Source organism: Chlorocebus sabaeus, chromosome 22 (genome assembly GCF_047675955.1).
Source record: "Chlorocebus sabaeus isolate Y175 chromosome 22, mChlSab1.0.hap1, whole genome shotgun sequence".
NCBI classification, from domain to species: domain Eukaryota; kingdom Metazoa; phylum Chordata; class Mammalia; order Primates; family Cercopithecidae; genus Chlorocebus; species Chlorocebus sabaeus.
Window position 1 is genome coordinate 27,447,396 of NC_132925.1, and position 20,110 is coordinate 27,467,505.

Here is a 20,110-nt window from a genome sequence, read left to right on the forward strand (position 1 = left end):
AGTCCAATTTCAGACATAGGAAATTATGAAAGATTAATGTAATAAAAATAGGCTCTTTATCATGCTTTTTTCATGAAAAAATAGTTTCACTTACTAGGCGTTTATGTTGGCTATTTGATTTTTAATGATCTTTTTTCTCTTGTGAGAGTATTTTGGACAGAATATGAATTTTAAATCCACAGGTTTTTTTGTTGTGATTTTTAAAATACTATTTTCACTATCCTCCAACATTGTTATTCAGTATTATTATACAAGCACATTCATGTGATAATATATACTAACAATTTGTTTTATTTTACTGAAGATTCCAAAACAAAATTTCCATATGGGATTCAATTAGTAAAGAACATTGTCTTTTGGTGTAATTATAGTAAATTTTAGTTTAATCTTAATATTTAAATATTTACCAAAAAATATAACTCATATGTGGGTAAGTTATCAGGGGAAAAAATCCTATGATTTTAAAACTGTTAAGCGCGCTCTCTCTCTCTCTCTCTATATATATATATTTTATTGAGACAGAGTTTTGTTCTTTTTTGCCCAAGCTGGAGTGCAGTGGCACGATCTTGGCTCACTGCAACCTCCGCCTCCTGGGTTCAAGTGATTCTCTTGCCTCAGCCTCCCGAGTAGCTGGGATTACAGGCATGCACCACCATGCCTGGCTAATTTTGTATTTTCAGTAGAGACGAGGTTTCACCATGTTGGCCAGGCTGGTCTTGAACTCCTGACCTCGGGTGATCCGCCCGCCTCAGTCTGCTAAAGTGCTGGCATTATAGGTGTGAACCATGACACCCAGTGCAGTCAGTATTTTTAATAAGAGATAATAAACTTCATGATTTTAGTTAGTCATCTGTAATTATGCAAACAAATGTTAAAATATGGATGACCTACAATCTACCTACTATCAGGTCTGAGTGTAATCTTTAAATTGTTATTCATAAATGAATTCTTGAATGGGTTTTGCTTAAAGACAATCTTGTATTTAACTAGGAGCAAATTTAAACCAAGCTTTTAGTTTTTCATATTGAAGCTGATGGTTTTGCCTTAAAATATCTTTGATCATGTTTTTATTTATTAAGCTTCTATAAAATAGTTACACTCATTATTATACGCTTAAATATATTATTATTACACATTTGTTGGCAGTGTAGGGTGGATAAAAGAGAAATTTAAGACGTTTTCCCTGTGTCCTAGGAAGGAAATGGCCTTTTCCCATCTCCTTTGAATCTTTTTTTGGTTGTGCAGGCCAGTCTCTTTTATGTTTCTTAAACTTAGAAATTCCCCTTCTGTGAGCTTTCATTTGAATCTTGTTCCTACCAGGTTTGAAGTGAAGAGACTATATTTTGTTCTAGGGGCTTAGCAGTACTTTGCATATACTAGACAGCTAAAAATTGTGGAATTAAGCATAGATTTTTAAAAAGTAGCTTTGATAATATAAGTATATGCCAAATTATAATTAGTGATTTGGTAATTGGTCTTCTGTGCTGTGGGCATCAGCTGATTGTTCAGTTTTTATACACTGCTCCATACTCCGTCATTAGTGCCCTTGAATTGGCTGTTTCTTTTACTTTGCAAACAGGAACTTAAGATAAGAATTTGAGTTATACATGAAGAATTTATTTATCAGCAGCAGGGAAGAATTTATAGAATTTGTTAAATCTCATTCTTAATCATGTACTATGTCCTCTAGGGAATAGTTGTCTGATATTTTTAGAAAAGAATTATGTTATTACCATTAGAATGCCTTTTTTTTAAATTAGAATCTAGATTACCTTTATCAATTTGTACACAGTATTACTACATCTGTAGTGACATATTGGTAAAATATTTACTTGAGTATAATATGTATATATATGAGCCACAGTATTTTTTAGATTCTTTAACTTTTTATTTTTAATGTTTTCCCCCAAAACTTTAGGCAGAAGCAGTTATTTCTACTTAGCTTGCTAGGGCATCCGATTTTCACCAAATTTCGCCAGACTGTCTGTTTTAAAAACATTCACATTTACCTAGTAGAAGTATTGTTAAAGTACTTTCTATAGGTAGCAAATATTGAGCAAAATCATATTATATTTTTTGAAAATATTTGGAAAAAATGTGTGCAGTTTTTACCTTAAACATTTTTAGCACACATATCACATATGGCATATGTAGAAGCTTTTTTTTTTTTTTTAAACACATTTTTGTTTTAAGTCTCATTGGATTGAGTTTTATCCCAGTATTCATACAATATTTACAAAGCTAATATGTTTTAATAACTGATTTTTTGACAAAAAGATGGAAGTTGTATCTTTATGGTTGAAAGATTGTCCTAGTCTGTCAGTTGTCATGATTGAAAACCAATAGCCACCCAAAGTCAAACTATTGATAGTAATTTTAAGACAGTTCCCAGGGACAAATTTCAACAAAGGAGGGAACATTCTCCCTGTTTTTATAGTTTGCTTGTTCGTTTTTAATCATGAGTGGAGAACAGTTCTTTCCTTATTGTCATACTATTATTATCCTACCTTAAATCTGTTGGCATATAAGTAAAGTAGTATTTCCTGTGTTAATGTTGTATTGATGGGAATATAATATGGTGGGAAGTTAGTATGCTTATGAGTTTAAGTTTCAGAACATTTAGTTTTAAAAGTTTTTAACTTAACGGTCAGATTTAAACTTTTCAATAATGATCTGTTTTTCTGCTTTGCTAAATAGAATTGGACAAACATAATATTACCTTTTTTGATAACTCAAAATCATCTTTGTTGCTGTTAGGACTAATAGAAAGGTATAGATATGGGCTGTGCGGTGTACTGTGCTCTTTGCTTCGCTGTAAACGCTCTACGATGCTGTTCTTTGGAGAACGACCTGTGCTTTAATGCTTTTTTATATTCTCTTTTCGTATCATTAGACTCAAGGCTGTTAGCAGCCTTGTTACATGATTTGCTGCTAGATAATAAAGCACCTATGGAGTATTGCAACCATAACCAAAATAAAAATCAACATATGAAGTTTAAAGAACTGCTTTAAGTGTATGGGACTTGTCAGATATCAGTAAAATCAAGTTTTGGGTATACGGAGGACCTTCAATGTTTTTATAAGGCTTATACTGTTTGGTATTTTGAGTAGTTAAGAGTCTCAGAGTGAACTTTCTGATTAACTCTTAAACTTTCAAAAGGGTTGGAAAGGAACTTGCAGATCAACTGCTCAACTGCTTATAAGTGAGGAAACAGAACATGAATGATTTACTTGTTTATTACCAACAGCACAAGATAATAGATTTTGGAGTAATCGATCCTTTATTTATTATTTTAGGAACAAAGTGAGTGACTGAGTAGTTTTTTTTGCATCTAGTTTTTTATTGATATGTCATAGTTGTACATACTTTGGAGGTGTATGTGATATTTTGATACAAGTGTATAGTGTATAATGATAAATCGGGATAATTGGAATATTTATCACCTTGAACATTTATCTTTTCCTCTCCTCTAACCATTTTGAAATATAATAAATTGTTAACTGTAATTTTTCTGCTGTATTATCAAGTACTAGAAAGCATTCCTCCACCTATTTTTGTACTCATTAACCAACTTCGGGCTGAAGAAATGTTTATTCCACTGTGTATATGGCTTTCTTCATTATAGCCTGGTTTCTGATGAGCCTGAGCAGATTAATGATTCTGCAAAATAGTCCTCAGTTTTAATTTCTGGAACTATTTTTGTAGGATTATTTTGTTATTTTAATCTTCAAGATAAATTATACATAGTATTTCTAATGTTATTAGTTATTCTGGACATAATTCAACTAACTTTGCAGTTGGCTTGTTTTTAACACCTGAATCAAATTGAAACAATACTGTTTTTTCTTTAGTTTTGCAGACATTTTAGAATTAAAAATAGTAGTTGTCAATTTAGTTTGTGAAACTTGTCCATTCAGATCTTCATGTCTGGAAAACTATGTGGTGGGCACTGGGGATGATAGCCCCTAACCTTACACTGTAATGATGGTAATCTACACCAAATTATTAATAATGCAATTATTTTAATTCAAATTGTCATAAATTCTTAACAGCAGAAGAATGGAATACCAAGAGGATTGGATGATGGGTGCAAGAATTGATCAAAACTGTATGGGGTGGGGAAGGCTTCTTTAAAAAGTGATATTTCTGTTGAAATCTTTTTTTTTTTTTTTTTTTTGAGACAGAGTCTCACTCTTGTTGCCCAGGCTGGAGTGCAGTGGCATGATCTCAGCTCACTGCAACCTGTGCCTCCCTGGTTCAAGCAATTCTCCTGCTTCAGCCTCCCGAGTAGCTGGGATTACAGGCATGCACCTCTACACCCGGTGGTTTTAGTAGAGACAGGGTTTCACCATGTTGGCTGGGCTGGTCTCAAACTCCTGATCTCTGATGATCCGCCCACCTCATCCTTCCAAAGTGCTAGGGTTACAGGTGAGAGCCACCGCCCCCGGCCTCAGTTGAAATCTTAATAATTACTGGCCTTTGAGAGACAAAAGTGCAGGTGAGTATATAAGAACAAGGCTTGGAGATCCAATTCAGTGGCATGAACCGTACTGGGGTTGAGAACTGGCCGTGGAAGCAGGGGGGAAACCAGGAGAATGTCCAGTCAGTAATCCACATGGAGGAAACAATAAGGTGAGGAGGTAACCCAACACTGCATTTAGCAATATGTAGGCCATTGCAATGATGTGGAGAGGTGTTCTGGAGGAATGGAGAAGGGTCAGAGCCATCTAACAGTGGGTTGAGGAGAGAGAAGGAAGAAAAAGGTGATAGTTATGTTGACAAATATTTTTAAAGTTTTTCCTGGAAACGGAGACGAGAGATAGGATGGTGGGGGTGAAGTTGATAGTAGGCTGGCTATTTATACTAAAATAAATAAGATGTATCTTCATACCCAAGTAGAAAAAGATAACTTTGGAAGCTAATGAAGGCTTAGCTTCTTGAATGGTCTATACTGTATATGAAAGCAACTACAATTAAAAAGTCTTTTAATTGTTCAATTTTCTATAATTCTAATGCTCCTAAGGCTCCCCTCCCCGCTGCCATTATGGGGCTCTTACCTAACTCAATATACAAAAAATACTATCCTATTTCTTTATCTGTGGTCTTTATTTTTTTTGGAAAATGTTTTATCAAAATTTATAACTTCTAATGATGCTAAATTGGCATAACTACTTGAAAAAATTAGAGAAATAGTCCCAGAATAGGAAACTTGTGATATATCTGACTCTCTAGAGAATTAAAGTAAAAATTAAACTAAAAAGTGATCTTATTTTAATTATGTTGTTAAAAACACAGTAGGAGGATGTAAGAAAATAAGATATTTCGTTATATTTATTTCAGAAAAAAGGTCAGTGACCCGTAAACTAAGAGGTTTCCCAAACTTCAGATTTCACTTGACTATTACTCTTGGTTAGGGTCACATTATAATTTTTGGATATTGTTGTGAAAGAACAATACAAACGAGTTTTAAATATGTTTTCTGATGTTCTTTCATATAACTGTGTTGTTAAATATTTTCATTTGATGTTTAGTATTCTCATTTTAAGAAAAGCCAATGCAAAATCTGAAGTTAATAAAAAAAATAGATGGTGATTATTTGGCTAAGATAATTCACCCACATCATTCTCTTAACAGTAATCTGATATTCTAAAGAGGTTATTTATATATTATTAACTAACTTGTCTACCAGAGAACTGTGGCTGATGGCAGAGAAATTTAAAATGAAGAAATTTAAGACTGCGGCCGGGTGCAGTGACTCATGCCTGTAATCTCAGCACTTTGGGAGGCCGAGGCGGGTGGATCACGAGGTCTGGAGATCGAGACCATTCTGGCTAACATGATGAAACCCCATCTCTACTAAAAATACAAAAAATTAGCCGGGCATGGTGGCGCATGCCTGAGGTCCCAGCTACTTGGGAGGCTGAGGCAGGAGAATGGCCATGAACCCAGGAGGCGGAGCTTGCAGTGAGCCGAGATTGTACCACTGTACTCCAGCATGGGTGACAGAGCAAGACTCCGTCTCAAAAAAAAAAAAAGAAATTTAAGACTTTTGAATTTTAATCAAGAATGAACTTGTATGCAGTTTGTTGTACATACATATTCTGGTACTACAAATATATATTCATTTCTTGAGAGATATTCTTAATTGTGTTTTTTAGATCTGGATTTCTGAAACTTGAGTCAAGTAATGGACATATCCTCAGGGGTCACCTAGTTTTTAATGTGAATTAAAAAAGAATTTTAATGTTTCATTTAGATGATAAATATAAAAGAAATAATGAATGTCTTCTTGGTTGCCTGATTAATTTGATTATAACTGAGCATTGCTGTTGGATTCTCATCATAAAGTTTGCCTTTGTGTTTATGAGGCCATGAAATGCCTACCTAAAATGATTGCTTAACAGTTAAGACTGTTTTCCTTGGGCTGGTTCACAGAGTTGTCTGTGGATTTATTTTTGTTACCAAGGCTAAGCAAGTTTGAGAAATAGTGTCCTTGATAACAGTCTGTAATTATTGTGATGTTGTAAGGAAGTGATTCCACACTGTTTTTGGGGGGGGGCGGAATGGAGTTTCACTCTTCTTGCCCAGGCTAGAGTGCAGTGGCATGATCTTGGCTCATTGCAACCTCCGCCTCCCAGGTTCAAGCGATTCTTCTGTAGGTGGGACTACAGACGCATGCCACCACGTCCAGATAATTTTTGTATTTTTAGTAGAGATGGAGTTCCACTATGCTGGCCAGGCTGATCTCGAACTCCTGACCTCAAGTGATCCATCTGCCTCAGCCTCCTAAAGTGCTGGGATTACAGGCATGAGACACCACACCCGGACGATTGCACACTTTTGAGAGTTTTGCCATCTTATTTTGCTTCATTTAAAAATATATTCTCTCATTTCTTATGAATGTTTTTTAAAATTAAACTAATATTTTAAAAGAACATCTCTACTAAACATACAAAACAATTAGCTGGTTGTGGTGGTTCATGTCAGCAATCCCAGCTACTTGGGTGGCTGAGGCAGGAAAATCACTTGAACCTGGGAGGCAGAGACTGCAGTGAGCCCAGATCATGCCACCACACTCTAGCCTGGTCGACCCTGTCTCCAAAAAACAACAAAAAAGTAAAATCACTTTTGGTAAGCTTTTGAGAATTTAGTTACATTTTGGAATGATTTGGATCTTCTTGTAATTTTAGATAATCTACTCTAGAAATTGCTGTTCTCACAATTCCTAAATAATTAGTTGGGAATATGTTACAAAGTTTTTCCATTTGCTGGTTACTGTTAGTTATTAAAATTTGGGTTTCTGTCCTAAAGCAGATCCTGTCTGGGGGCAGATGCTTAGAGGAGCCAGGCAGGAAGCATGAATATGTGAATGGGGCCTTGAGTAATACTATAGCAAATAGTCGGGATCCTGACTTAACAGGAGATGTGTGCCTCACCTGAAATCATTCTAATTCATTTTCATCTTCACTGGGTAGGCCAGACCAACAGAGATTGTAGGCTCAAGGCTCTTGTAGGAGTTAACAGTCTAGTTGGGGGAAGCAAAACGTACAGATGAAATGGTTTATCTATAGTCCACCCATTTATTCATTCATCTATCCATTCTCTCATTTATATTTGCATTCATTTACTCGTCACTGAAGTACCTATTATGTGCCAAGCTTTAGACATAAGATGGAATCCCTACCTTTAGCAATTCACAGTTTTACAGCAAGTTGGCAGAAAGCCAGCCAAAAACTAGTACAGGAATCACGATTTTTTTTTTTTTTTTTTTTTTTTTTGAGATGGAGTCTGGCTCTGCCGCCCAGGCTGGAGTACAGTGGCCGGATCTCAGCTCACTGCAAGCTCCGCCTCCCGGGTTCACGCCATTCTCCTGCCTCAGCCTCCCGAGTAGCTGGGACTACTGGCGCCGCCACCTCGCCTGGCTAGTTTTTTTGTATTTTTTAGTAGAGACGGGTTTCACCGTGTTAGCCAGGATGGTCTCGATCTCCTGACCTCATGATCCGCCCGTCTCGGCCTCCCAAAGTGCTGGGATTACAGGCTTGAGCCACCGCGCCCGGCCAGGAATCACGATTTTTAACAATACGTATCACTGACCAGAATTATCTTTGTATATTTTTACCTGTTTTCTCTTCTTCTTATGAAGGTAGAAGTCTTTTTTGCTTTATTATTCTCTTTTCTATCCCAGTGCCTAGAGCAGTATCTGATACATAGTACGTGTTAAATGCATAATTATTAAATGATTTGAATGACTGAAGGTTCTGCTTGGTCAGCTAAGGCTTTGTGGAGGGGAGGCGTATAAGCCAGGTCTCAGACGATAGTTAGGCCTTGAGGAGGTAGAGAAAGGAAGAAGTGACTGACAGACACTTTGAGGGCTGTGTGAACAACATGATCACAAAGTAAGCAGGAGCCTGGAGCAGGGAGTGGGGAATAATGGAGTGATGTGGATAGGAGGACATTCCTTACTGGTCCTCCATGTAAGGAAGCCAGCCTGGATTGAGTAGCCGTTTCATGCTGGAGACAAGCCAGGAGCTAATGTGTTGGAATGAGATGTAGGTGGAAGGATGAGAGGGGTGTGGTACACTTGCACTCACAGAAGCAATTTGGTTGCTAGCATGAGTTATGGAATTACATATGTTAAGATTCAGATCCCAGTTTGCCACCTATAAACTGGGTAACTTTGTTTAAGCTGCTTAACTCCTGTGTGCCTGAGTTTCCCATTTCCAGTTAAAAAATACCTACTTTGACCATTAAGATTCTGTTCATTGATGTTTTTAGTAACATGGGGAAATGCTTATGCTATTTTTCCTAAAACTGAAATAATGGAATAAAAAAGAAGGGGGTAAAAATTGAACATATAACATGATTTAAAGGCAGTGTGTCTCTTTATGTGCCAGGGTTATAAAGAAAAAAGACTGGGAATCAAAAATATCAATAGTGATGTGATTATAGGCAATATTTATTTAATTTAAAAATTACATATTTAGTCTACTAATCAACACCCATGAATATAAGGAGTTAAATCTCCCAAGTTAGGTGAGAAATACCATAAATGATGTCTCCAGAGACCATCTGTGTTATCAAAATTAAGGGGGATATGTTATACCTACTTAGATTTCTGTCATTTAACCTGCCCCATGAACCTTCCATTTGACCTTTTTTACATACCACATTAGAATCTTTGGGTATCATTTTATGCTGTTCCCCCATTTTTTAACGTGAACTTAACTTTAGTGGAGGAGAAATTGAGGAACTGTTTCATTGTATTACTTGAGCTTGTTAATAACACTCAGTGAGTAAACATCTTTTGAACATCTACTATTTGACCATCATCTTAAGTTCTTACGAAGGTCGGTAAATAAGTGTATTTGGTTCTTTACCCTCCAAAAGTTTATAAAAGAGCTGAGAAAACAAAGCTATTAGAAGAAAATGATTAGTGGACAGTTAAAGTCTAAGCAGTTTAATCCTAATTCTGAACTCTCTTTGTTTTCTGCCTTCTAATCCAGTAGTCTTTCCCTTGCTTCCAGATTACCTTTTTGATCAAGTTATTTGGTCCTCCAGATGGTTACTTGAAAATAAAAATACAGCAAAGAAATGACCACTCCTTTCAACTTAGCAGCACTGGTTTAAGTGATCAAATGATTGTAGTTGGCGCTGTTTGAAGAAGTTCCACCAAAGGAAGCATGAAAGCCCAAGTCTTGACTTGGTTTTTGAGCAGTGCCACAGAGTTCTTTTTCAGTTTCAGAAGTGAAATCAGACTCTTCATTGTCTCTGGGAAGATACCAAAGAGGGCAGTTAAACCTGACTATTACTCAAGTACAGAAAAAGTTCCGAATTTCTCCATGCCTGTTTTGAGTATTTTGGCCTTCTTAATCACAAAAAAGTCACACAGATGTATTTAGAGAAAGAGCAAGATCTAGCAAAACAAAATTTGTTTTAAAGTGTGCTTTTCATAGTTGGCTAGAGATTTTCACGCTCTATGAATTCTGATTAGTTCTTTATGCTTTTATTTTATTGCTTTCTATCATTTTAGGGTCTAATATGGTACTTTCATTTTTTTATAGGTCTTAAGTCTTTCATTTTTTTTTACCCCAAGAATATGTGGCATCACATGTGTAACATAGTTTTACAGGTTCAAATATGAAGTATTTCCCTTAAAGTGAACTTTTATAAGCATCTCTGAAAATATTTTTATAAATAATCATTGTGTGGGACCTTTGTCGGTAGGGTTGTACCACTTTAAGTATAAAGATTTTATAAAATTATTACCTATGTGCATTTTTTAACATGGGTAAGCAGAAATTTATATGTATTTATATATATGCATCTATTTATTGATATGTAGTAATTGTACATATTTATGGGGTATTTGTAATATTTCGATGCATCCATACAGTGTGTAATGATCAAATCAGCGTAGTTGGGATATCACCTCAAACATTTATCATTTCTTTGTGTAAAGAACATTGCAAATCTTCTATGTATCTTGAAATACACAGTAAACTGTTGTTAAGTATAGTCGCCCTACTGTGCTTGCAAACCCTAGAACTTACTCCTTCTAAAATGTATTTTTGTACCCATTAATCAACCTCTCTTCCACTTGCCTACTCTTCTCAGTCTCTGGTATCTACTGTTCTACTCTCTACGTCCATAAGTTCCTTGTTTAGCTCCCATGTATGAGTGAGAACTATACACATCTATCTTACGTCAGTTTTCTGAGTCTCCACTTCTCTTATTTTACCCGTTCCTCTCTTATTTCTTTAAATTACTTTAAAGTTTGAGCACCATCAGAGCATCTCCTACCTAGATCGGTCCCTTTTCTTTCAGTGAATTGGGCTGCTTGTTCCTCTCTCACACATCTTGGAACTTATTTACTTGTTATGTACTCCATTTTCAACAACTATAGCAGTGGGCTGTGCCCAGCACTTGGGTTGGGGACAGATAGTAGGAATTAAGCTGCTTTGGAGTATGGAGTCAGAGTTCCACTCAACAGTGGCAGCACAAGTTGCATGTGGTCCCAGTGGAAGTCAGTTTGCCTGCTGCAAAGTCAGTTTGCCTGCTACAGTATTGCCGGAAACTTAGTTACTGACCTTTCATGACTTTGCTTCCCTAACACAACTTGAAATACCTCCAGCTTCCAGGCATTACCCACCCTTGCAATTTGGCCAATTTCCTAAAGGTTAATGCCATTCTGGATAGATTTCTTTTTCCCCCAGTCTTAAGTATAGAATAATATATTAAGCATGTATAGAATAATGTATTAAGCAGAGAAACACATCATTCCTTTTCAAGGTTAATATCTCTTATTGGTGCTTTCAGTTCTAAAGAAGACCTTTTTAAGGATTTTTTTTTTAACTGTAATGCCCATCTGAAGAAAAAAGCAAACTTAGTTTTCCAATAAGCTCCTTAACATTCTTCATTTTTCACAGGACAGTGAAGAAAGTTATAAAACTTACAAACTAAGAGTAAAATGGGTCAAAAGCATGGTTGGAGAATTCAGGGGAGGAATGTAAGTCCATTAAAAAAAGCTTATAAAGACTTGGTTTAAGATCTATAAACAGTCAGTAAACTGCTAAAAGAGGTTAAAAAGGAAAGGGGGAGATATTTATGTTGTGTTATTTTATTTTATTTTTTTTGAGACACGTCTCACTCTGACTCATGCTAGAGTACGGTAACGCTATCAGGGCTCACTGCAGCCTCAACCTCCCTGGCTCAAGTGATCCTCCTGCTTCACCCTCCCGAGTAGCTAGGACCACAGGCATGCACGAGTATGCCTGGCTAATTTTTGTAGTTTTTGTACAGATGAAGTCTTGCTTTGTTGCCCAGGCGGGTCTTGAACTCCTGGGCTTAAGCAGTCCTCCCACCTTGGCCTCCCAAGTGCTGGTATTACAGGCATGAGCTGCCCAGCCAGTAAATGTTACATCTACTAAACACTTTTAAAAGGAAGGTCCAAACCCCACACTGAAATGTTTTCTTGAGGCAGAGTATTATAGGTGATTGAAATGTTCTTAGTACAATTTCGTGGAAGTAAAGGGAAGATATTTGAAATTATGTGGTGAGGAGATTCTGAAACTTGCCAGTGTCTTTATGCTGGTTAGCCTTTGTAATCATTATGGTGCGAAAATTGTTATTTTTGAATATTTTTGGCATTGTATATATAATTTCTAGTTAGCTATGACTGTGATTTCATATTAGAGATTAACCCCATCAAGAAGTTAATTGTCTCCCAGTTTAGTGTGACTTTCATATCCAAGAAAACTTGTAAGCTTGTCTGTTTACAAAATGTAATCTACTTACCGTTCCCTTATTTTTCGTAATGTTTTGGGTTTAAAATGGTGTTTTAAATAGCTGGGTTTGGTGGTGTGCACGTGTGGTTCCAGCTACTCAGGTGGGAGGATTGACACTTGAGCCTGGGGTGTGAAGGTTTGCAGTGAGCCGAGATTGCACCAATGCACTCCAGTCTAGGTGATAGAACGAGACCCTGCCTCAAAAAAAAAAAAAAAAAAAAATGGTATATTAAGATGACTGTATGTTCTTTGTGAGATTACCGATTTTAGTAGCCTTAGTATTGAACAGAATGCTCAATCTTAAACGTCTATTGGAGTCCAGTAATACAAGGACATTTTAGGGAAATGTGAAACTTTTAAAAATAGATTTTTACATAGAACCTAAAGTTTAAATTTAAAATGTATCTATGTATTGATATTGCTGTGTTTACCAGTATGTATGTATTGATATTGCTGTGTTTACCAGTATGTATGAGGTCATGTTTTACTGATAAAAGGGGCACTTGTGATATTTAGGAATGCCGAGGTAACTTTTTCAGATGTTTCAAATAAATATATTTAGATTCATCAAAATAGTAATAGAATTTGGGGAGTTTCGGGAATATTATAATAAGTGATCCTTGATCCTGAACCTCCCAACTCCACACATGTCTTAAGGGCCAACAGTTTCTGTTAAGTTGTACAGCTTATCTTGTGGGAGAGTGGTTTTTTTAGATCAAGGTCAAATGCTCGTTTAGCTCTATGTTTTTCAAGGACCCTATACAGAAATAAAGAACTATGATTTTTTTTAAGGTTTTCAAAATTGTCTCTGAGTATGTATAATTTAAACTTTGCACTGCTAAAAAGCAAATTATCTGATCTTAAAGTCTTACTGATGTTTTGCTAAATCTCTTAACACCCTCGTTGGGAGTTCAAGGATTGTCTGCATTTGGCCTGTGGCAGTTCTAATAGCAACAGTCAATTAATCAACCAATATAAAAGTGTTTATCTGACACTGACCTTGTGCTAGGCACTTTGCTAGATATTATGGGATAAACAAAGCCCTTTGAGCTAGGTAATAAATTTTAAGTGATCATGACCCTAAGGCATATCTTTTGTTTGAAAACTGAATACTGACTGTTTGTTCACCAAAATGGATACTGAAACATCAACCCAAGGGAAGCTTCCTTTTTATTTTCCCAACCAAGTGCCATGCCAGAGTAATCGCTAATCCACTAAATCCTAATCAATTTTGGTGATCCAAGATTATTACTGTCTAAGGAGATAGACTTCCAGAGTGGCAATGGAAACCTTGAAGAATTCAGAAAACAGACTTGAAAACTTTCAAATAGTTTTTCTTCCAACATTTATTGAGTGCAGCACAGCGTACTAGGTGCCGCGGTTGTAAAGATGAACAAGACATGGGTCTTCTGTGGGATCGCAGAGGATATTGGGGAAACCAGATCTATAGTCACAGATGGGAGTCATCTGCTCTCTAAGTGGGTATGCAGAGTGTTTGGGAGTACATAGGATGCAACCTATTTCTGCCCAAAGGAAGTGGGCAAACTGTGATTTCCCTCAGTCCCTGTAAGTGGAAAACAAAACAAAACAAACAAACAACCCTCCCGCCAAAAAACAAAAACAAAAACAAAAAAAACAGGCTTTAGTTTTAGACAGAAGCTGTGGAGGAAAATAATGTGGATTAAAGGCCCAAAACACAGTTATTCAGAGGAACCCAGAAATAACATTGCGTGCACATATGATTTAAGATTTGCCATAGAAATGGAATTGCAGTTCAGTGGTTGAGAGGGAGGTTTTGCTGGGCTCTGATATTTCAGAGGCAAATGCTTTTCTTTGTGCTTGTATCAGGTCGTCAATGAGGGGTGATTAAAATGATCACATTTTTCTCTTAGAGTCAGATAGCAGTTATTTAATAGACAAGGATTAGACTCCAAGTTGTATCACAGACCAGGTATTTGCTATTTTTCTTGTAGTATTCTTTTAGGCATCGGATAAATTTTTTTATATGTAAATTCATCTTTCTTGAGCTGTTTCCCTTTCCTCCCCGTTTCAAGTAGCTGATATTTTTTCATGTTCACAGTTGCAGGCCGCCATTTAGTTCGTCCATTCCGCTGCACATTATTCTTTTCCGGGGACCAGCTTCCTTGGTGACTTCTTCCCTGAAGCCCTTACTCCTGTCAGTCTCACTTAGTCAAGTTCTCGTCTCTTTATATCTCATCACCACTGGGCTGCTTCATAGACCTAGCCCCTCTAGCCTAACTATAGACAAGGTCAGCGATGGCAGCGGAGATGATAATGATGGTGGTGGTGGTGGGAATAAAGGCAGTGCTGTAATTATATCATTTCCACAGAGGCTGTATTTCTGACTACGAGCCCTAGAGTCAGGCTGCTTAGCTTCAATGCTAGCTCTTTCATTTCTTGTTTCTGTGACCCTAGGCAAATTGCCTTACCTCTCCTAGACAAGGTCTTTCCTCACCAGTGAGACAGGAATGAAAAGAATAGTATTTACCACATCATAGGACTGTTGGGAGATTTAAATGAATTAACACATGTCATATAATAATAGCTTAAAAATGTTATGTTCTTATTTTTAAATTTTTGCCACTGTCCCCTGCCTGAAGAAAAAAAAATTATTATTTGGTAAACTCAAGTTGCTAACTGGCATGTACTAAGGATACTGTCTTTTTTGATCCCTCAAAGTTCCTGTTATTACCTTTTACAGCTGAGGAAATTGAGACTTAGAAAAGTTAAATAATTTGCTCACAGTTACGTTGTCTGGATTCAAACCCACATCCGTGTCACTCCAGAATGTCTGCTCTTTAAAACTCGATGCCCCACGGGAATCATAGAACAGAGCAGGAATGCTGCTGCCGTTCCTTGCGGCAGAGTCTGTGTTTATCCTAACAGAGCTGTTTCGGTGGGGCAAGCATGTTTACTAGGGAACTGGGCTGGACCATCTATCTGGAGGCTTGAGTTCTAGTTTTGGCTTTCATCTGCTGCCTTTGTGACCTTGAGCAAGTCACTTAAATACATACGAGGTTCAGATTCAAATCATTAACCTGGGAATAATAGCAGAGTTGCAGAGAGGATCGAGTGAGAATATAATAATAGAATATAATAATTTATGGAAGAGAATAAGGGGCCTAGCTTACCATATGGGCATTTTAAAAACCAGAATACCTCCCCTCTGATGTTACTTGAATTTTATTTGCTACTTCTTGAAAGTGAAAGGTTTATTTCATGCTTCTGGGAATGAACCTGAGGTTTCAGACAAGGTGAACCAAGAACTTGGAAACTGAAGCTTCAGACTGTCAAACACTTTAATAAGCAAAAACATTTAGTGCGGAAATAACTAATAAAAGTATAGCAGTACGGACTTGTGTGAGTGGTTGAGAGGGAGATGGATTTGACACTAAAATGAATGAGGATCACAGATTAAAAATATATTAGGCCTCTCCTTTCTGTGACTCTTTTGTTATGTCAGAGCAGACTGAAGTTTTGTATAGAACACGTATAGTTAAATTGTTCTGTACCTTACTTAGCAATCACCATCAGTGGTCCAGAATGCATATGATCTCTAAAAATAAATTTCACAAACTTGATGTAAAGCTTACTTTTGAACAACACGGGGTTTAACATGCTGACCCCTGCACAAAAATCTGTGTGGAAATTTTGATTCTGCCAAAACTTAAATAGCCTACTGTTGACTGGAAGCCTTACCAGCAACATAAATAGTTGGTTAACATATAATTAGACTAGTATCTACATATGTTTTGTGCACTCGTGACATACCTAATTTTGTCTTAATTTTTTTGATATTTCTAGGCTTTGCAGTTCATCTGTGAGTTTTCACAAATTGTCGCAAATCTCCAAATAATTTTCCAATATATTTTTTTGAAAAGAAAATGTGCATAAGTGGAATCACATAGTTTAAACCTATGTTGTTTAAGGGTCAGCTGTATTTTATAGACAGCACACTCATCTCTTACTTAACCTATTTTTATTAGAATTAAACAGATCTAATTAATTTTTTTGGCTGATTTCCATGCCTACTGCAGTTAGAATGCAGGGGTTGGGGGCAGGAACCGGGGTAGGGACTTCATGCAGTCATTCAGTGCTGAGAAGTGATAGGAGGAGCCTTACCAAAAGGGGGAAAATATCCATAACATAGTAAGTTTTCTTGATATAGAATCTTTAACTAAAAAGTGTATTCACATCTTTGCACTCATGTCAGTTTTGTGAGATAGTTTAAGAAAGTAATGGTATTAACAACTTTTTATGGGGAAGAAAGTTGGGACCCAGAGAGTTTCAGTGCCTCTCTCAGGGGCTAGCAGCTTATGTGAGATAAGCTAAGCCAGGAATTGAACCCAGCTCGTAAGATTCCACACCTTGCAATTTCCTGGCAGAGATGCAGAGAACCAGACCAGAGCAGCCTCCTGGGTCTTGGGGGCATTATGTTTGAGTGCTCAGTGGGATTAATGTTACTGGTGATGGCCTGGGAAACACTAATAAAGGTTAAATCGTGTTGATGTGGTCCATTTAAGAAGATGGGAAAGAGTTCCCCATCTTGACAACATTTTCATCTAGATTAGTTTAAAATTAGAAAACAAAACTGTTTGGTACTCAACGAGTATAACCACAAATATCTGGAACACTTAGTTGATCAAAGTGGCTCATTTCCTGAGGGTCTAAATTGCTGTTTTCTTTGGTTTGTTTGTTAGTTTTTTCACTCTGTAGTGACTCTTGAAAGGTGTTTTGTGTTGTGGAATAGATGAAGAGTAAACCAGTACAGTGGCCTTTAAACACTTTTACTCCAGTAAAAGAATTTTGAAAACTATGGATTACTTTATTGACATTTGAAGTTTTTCATTGTAAGTCTAAATCATTTGCTAATGGTGTAATTGCCATTTCATTGTAAATATTGGCATTTCTGAGTAAAATTGCTGTATTCTTAAATATATTTTTCTTAAGCAAAGCCTATAACTTTATAATACTTTCTGTTATCCACTTAAGAGCTACTCTTTATGTGAAATTTTTGTGTTAATTGAAACTCTTTCCACATTTTATCTTTATGTATATATAGTTATGTTTAAAAATCTGTTATTGATTACCCTATCATATTTCTGGATAAAAAAGTTAATTTTCTGTGACCGTACGGCTCCCAGTGATTTTTTTTTTTAAAGTATCGTTAGAGTGATGATTAGAACACAGTAGGTCAAAATACACATGTAAATTGCAAATCTTTGAAAAATATTAGAGATAAAAATACAATTTTCCTAGAAATTTATGTCTTTATGCATCATTGGTGTTTTTCTTCTAATTAATTCATAATTAATATATGAATATTATTGGGGAAAGAGTTCAGCATATTTTTCGTTCTTTTTTACTATATACACTCTGAAATTTTGTTTACGTAAGTTGGAGAATGAGAGTACTTATATAGCAATGTTACTCATTTCTTTCAATGATTTATCATTTAAAATTATTTTTAATGATTTAGTGATTTATCAGCTGACAACTCAATTAGGTCCCTTCTCCAGTTTTATTCTAAACAAAGAACTGGCAAAGCCACCTGAGTTGCAAAAGAAGAGTGATTGATTAGGGCCATTCACTTTTTCACCAACAGTATTTCTTATTGTCCCCTTGTGTCCTGGCCAGAGGTATTCTTTTTTTGGGGGGGTCCCCTACCCCAAACAATGCCCCAGAGTGAGAGGCTGATGATGGGTGAGCTGTGTGCCTTGATTTTGTAAAATGGGAGAATGAGAGGTTTGGGAAAGGGAAGTTAAGATAGGGGAATCTGTTTCCCTGGAGCATTCTCAGACAGGTCAGTTTTAGGAGAGGGTACTTGGAAAAGCTGACATGGAAATTGATTTACTACCTGCGTGCCTGCGTATCCTTTGGAAAACCGTATGCTTCCAGAAGTTCACTTATCCGAGTTTGAAGACTTTTGTGATAGTCATTGCTGTATTTTAGCATCTTAATTTTTTAATAAGAATTTCTAGGCTGTGTGTGTGTATATGTCCCTTAAACTTAGAACACTGCTGGCCAAGGTAAATTGTTTATGCTGTCTAGGGTAATGTCTTAGATCTTTGGTCCTGATTGTGTCTATGCATCTGTTTATAAATTGTCTTTTCCTGAGCATGAGTCTTTGCAATCCTAATTCTCTGTAAGTTTTCCAGATCAGGATTAACACTTGAACTACCTGTAACTTAGCCCCTTTTATAGCTTGCGCTAGTCTTTCTCGCATTGACTAGTACTTTGGCAAAGCGTATCTAAAATAGCTTAATATAGGGAACTGCTTGCAATTTTGAGTAAACAACAAACAATTGACCACAGTAAGATTACTTTCTGCCTCCTGGCTTATTTATTTTGAGTGTCAGTTTGTAAAATTACAATAGTACAAGAGACTGCAGATACAATTTATATGAATTCTTTAGTTTTACAGAAAATGAAACTAGAGAGGTTACGCCAATTGTCTGAAGTCACATAGGTGGTAGGGAAAAAGTAGAACCTATGTCCCGTAACTCCCAGTATTATAACCTTTGCTACATCACACCTTCTGCTGCTTTTTGCTAAATTGCATTCCTCACCTCAATCCTATTTAATACTATTTCTCTTGAGGGCTGATTAGCTTTTGGTGATTCAGCATTATTTTTTAAATAGAAAGGCATTTACTTTCTCATGGAAGACTTTCTCAAAACAAAAATACTGCTTACCCCCTGGCAGATACTTTCCGCCCCACAACAGGACACAGCTAGGCAAGCCTGGGGCCCTCTGGCCCCAGGCAGTGGCCCTGGGGGAGGAAGGGGATATTAACAGGTCAGAGTAGAGGTGGATTGGCAGAGCGGGGGCTGGTGGGAGGTGGGAAGCTTACATCATTTCCCTGCAACTGGGCTCTGGCGGGGCTGTAAGGCCTTACTTTCCCCTGTGTAATAGTTTACCAGATTGACAGAGATTCGTAAAAGGAAGGAAAGGTATGGCAGGATGGATGCTCACCCTGTTTATAAATCTGTGCTATTGAATGAAACTGTCAATAAGTAACTAGAAGCAGCCAGGACTGTCTGTGCTTCGCTCTCTCCCCCAGCTCAGTTCCTTTCTGCTCCGCCCCATCCCTGCTCTCTGCTGCTCAGATCAGCTTCCTGCTTCTCATGAAAGCTGTTCCCCTATAAAGCTGGTCTGCTTTCACTGAAAGAATTATATTCATAACTCTGAGGCTGGTTTTGTGGAAGTATTGTTGATTTGGTTTCCTTTGGGGGATGAAGGAGGAGGAAAGAATTTTAAAAAAACAGAGGGGGGCAGGCTGAAAGAGCAAAATCATCTTGAATTTTGTTGTCACATCGTGCCGGTGTTATAACCAGCTCTGTAGACTGCCGCACTGAAAACATTTCTGTGAGAGGTATGTGCTTGAAAAATGGAAAGGTGACTGTTGGCTGTGGAGCAAACTGCCCGTCCAGCAACTGCTTAGATGGCTGTAAGGTCGTAATTCTATCTAGTGTTTTGATATGGAAAGGGTAATCCTTATTTGAAACGTAGCACAGTTAACCAGCTTAATGGTAAAAAAAGGTTAAATATATGCTTCGTTCCCACATCAGGACTCCTGAAATGCTCGTTCAGGCTGAAAACGTCTAGTCAAATCCACGGTGTTATTCCAGGCTCTTTTGGTGGCGGTTGTCTGTAAACAAGATGATGATTTTTAATATATCTCTCATTATTTATGAACCACATGACAAAGATTAATGAGAGAGACTCCGAGTAGCCTAGAAGAAGCTTCAGATTCATTAGGAGCTTTTTGCAGTGACAGATGGCAAAAGTAAAAGGAAGTGGG

At 37.0% G+C, this 20,110-nt stretch overlaps 1 protein-coding gene across 16 annotated transcripts in view; it reads left to right on the forward strand.

Moving 5' to 3' along the window:
• Window positions 1-20,110, forward strand: part of BBX (BBX high mobility group box domain containing) — a 274,025-nt gene that overhangs the window by 52,463 nt on the left and 201,452 nt on the right. The window contains exon 1 of one of the 16 annotated variants that reach the window (XM_038003275.2): window positions 19,183-19,259. The exons of 14 other annotated variants lie outside the window; for them this stretch is intronic. The gene's annotated coding sequence lies outside the window, so the exon portion shown is untranslated. Of the gene's footprint in view, window positions 1-19,182; window positions 19,260-19,312; window positions 19,682-20,110 lie in introns of those variants that run through there. One more of the 16 variants, XM_038003274.2, reaches the window with a different exon arrangement.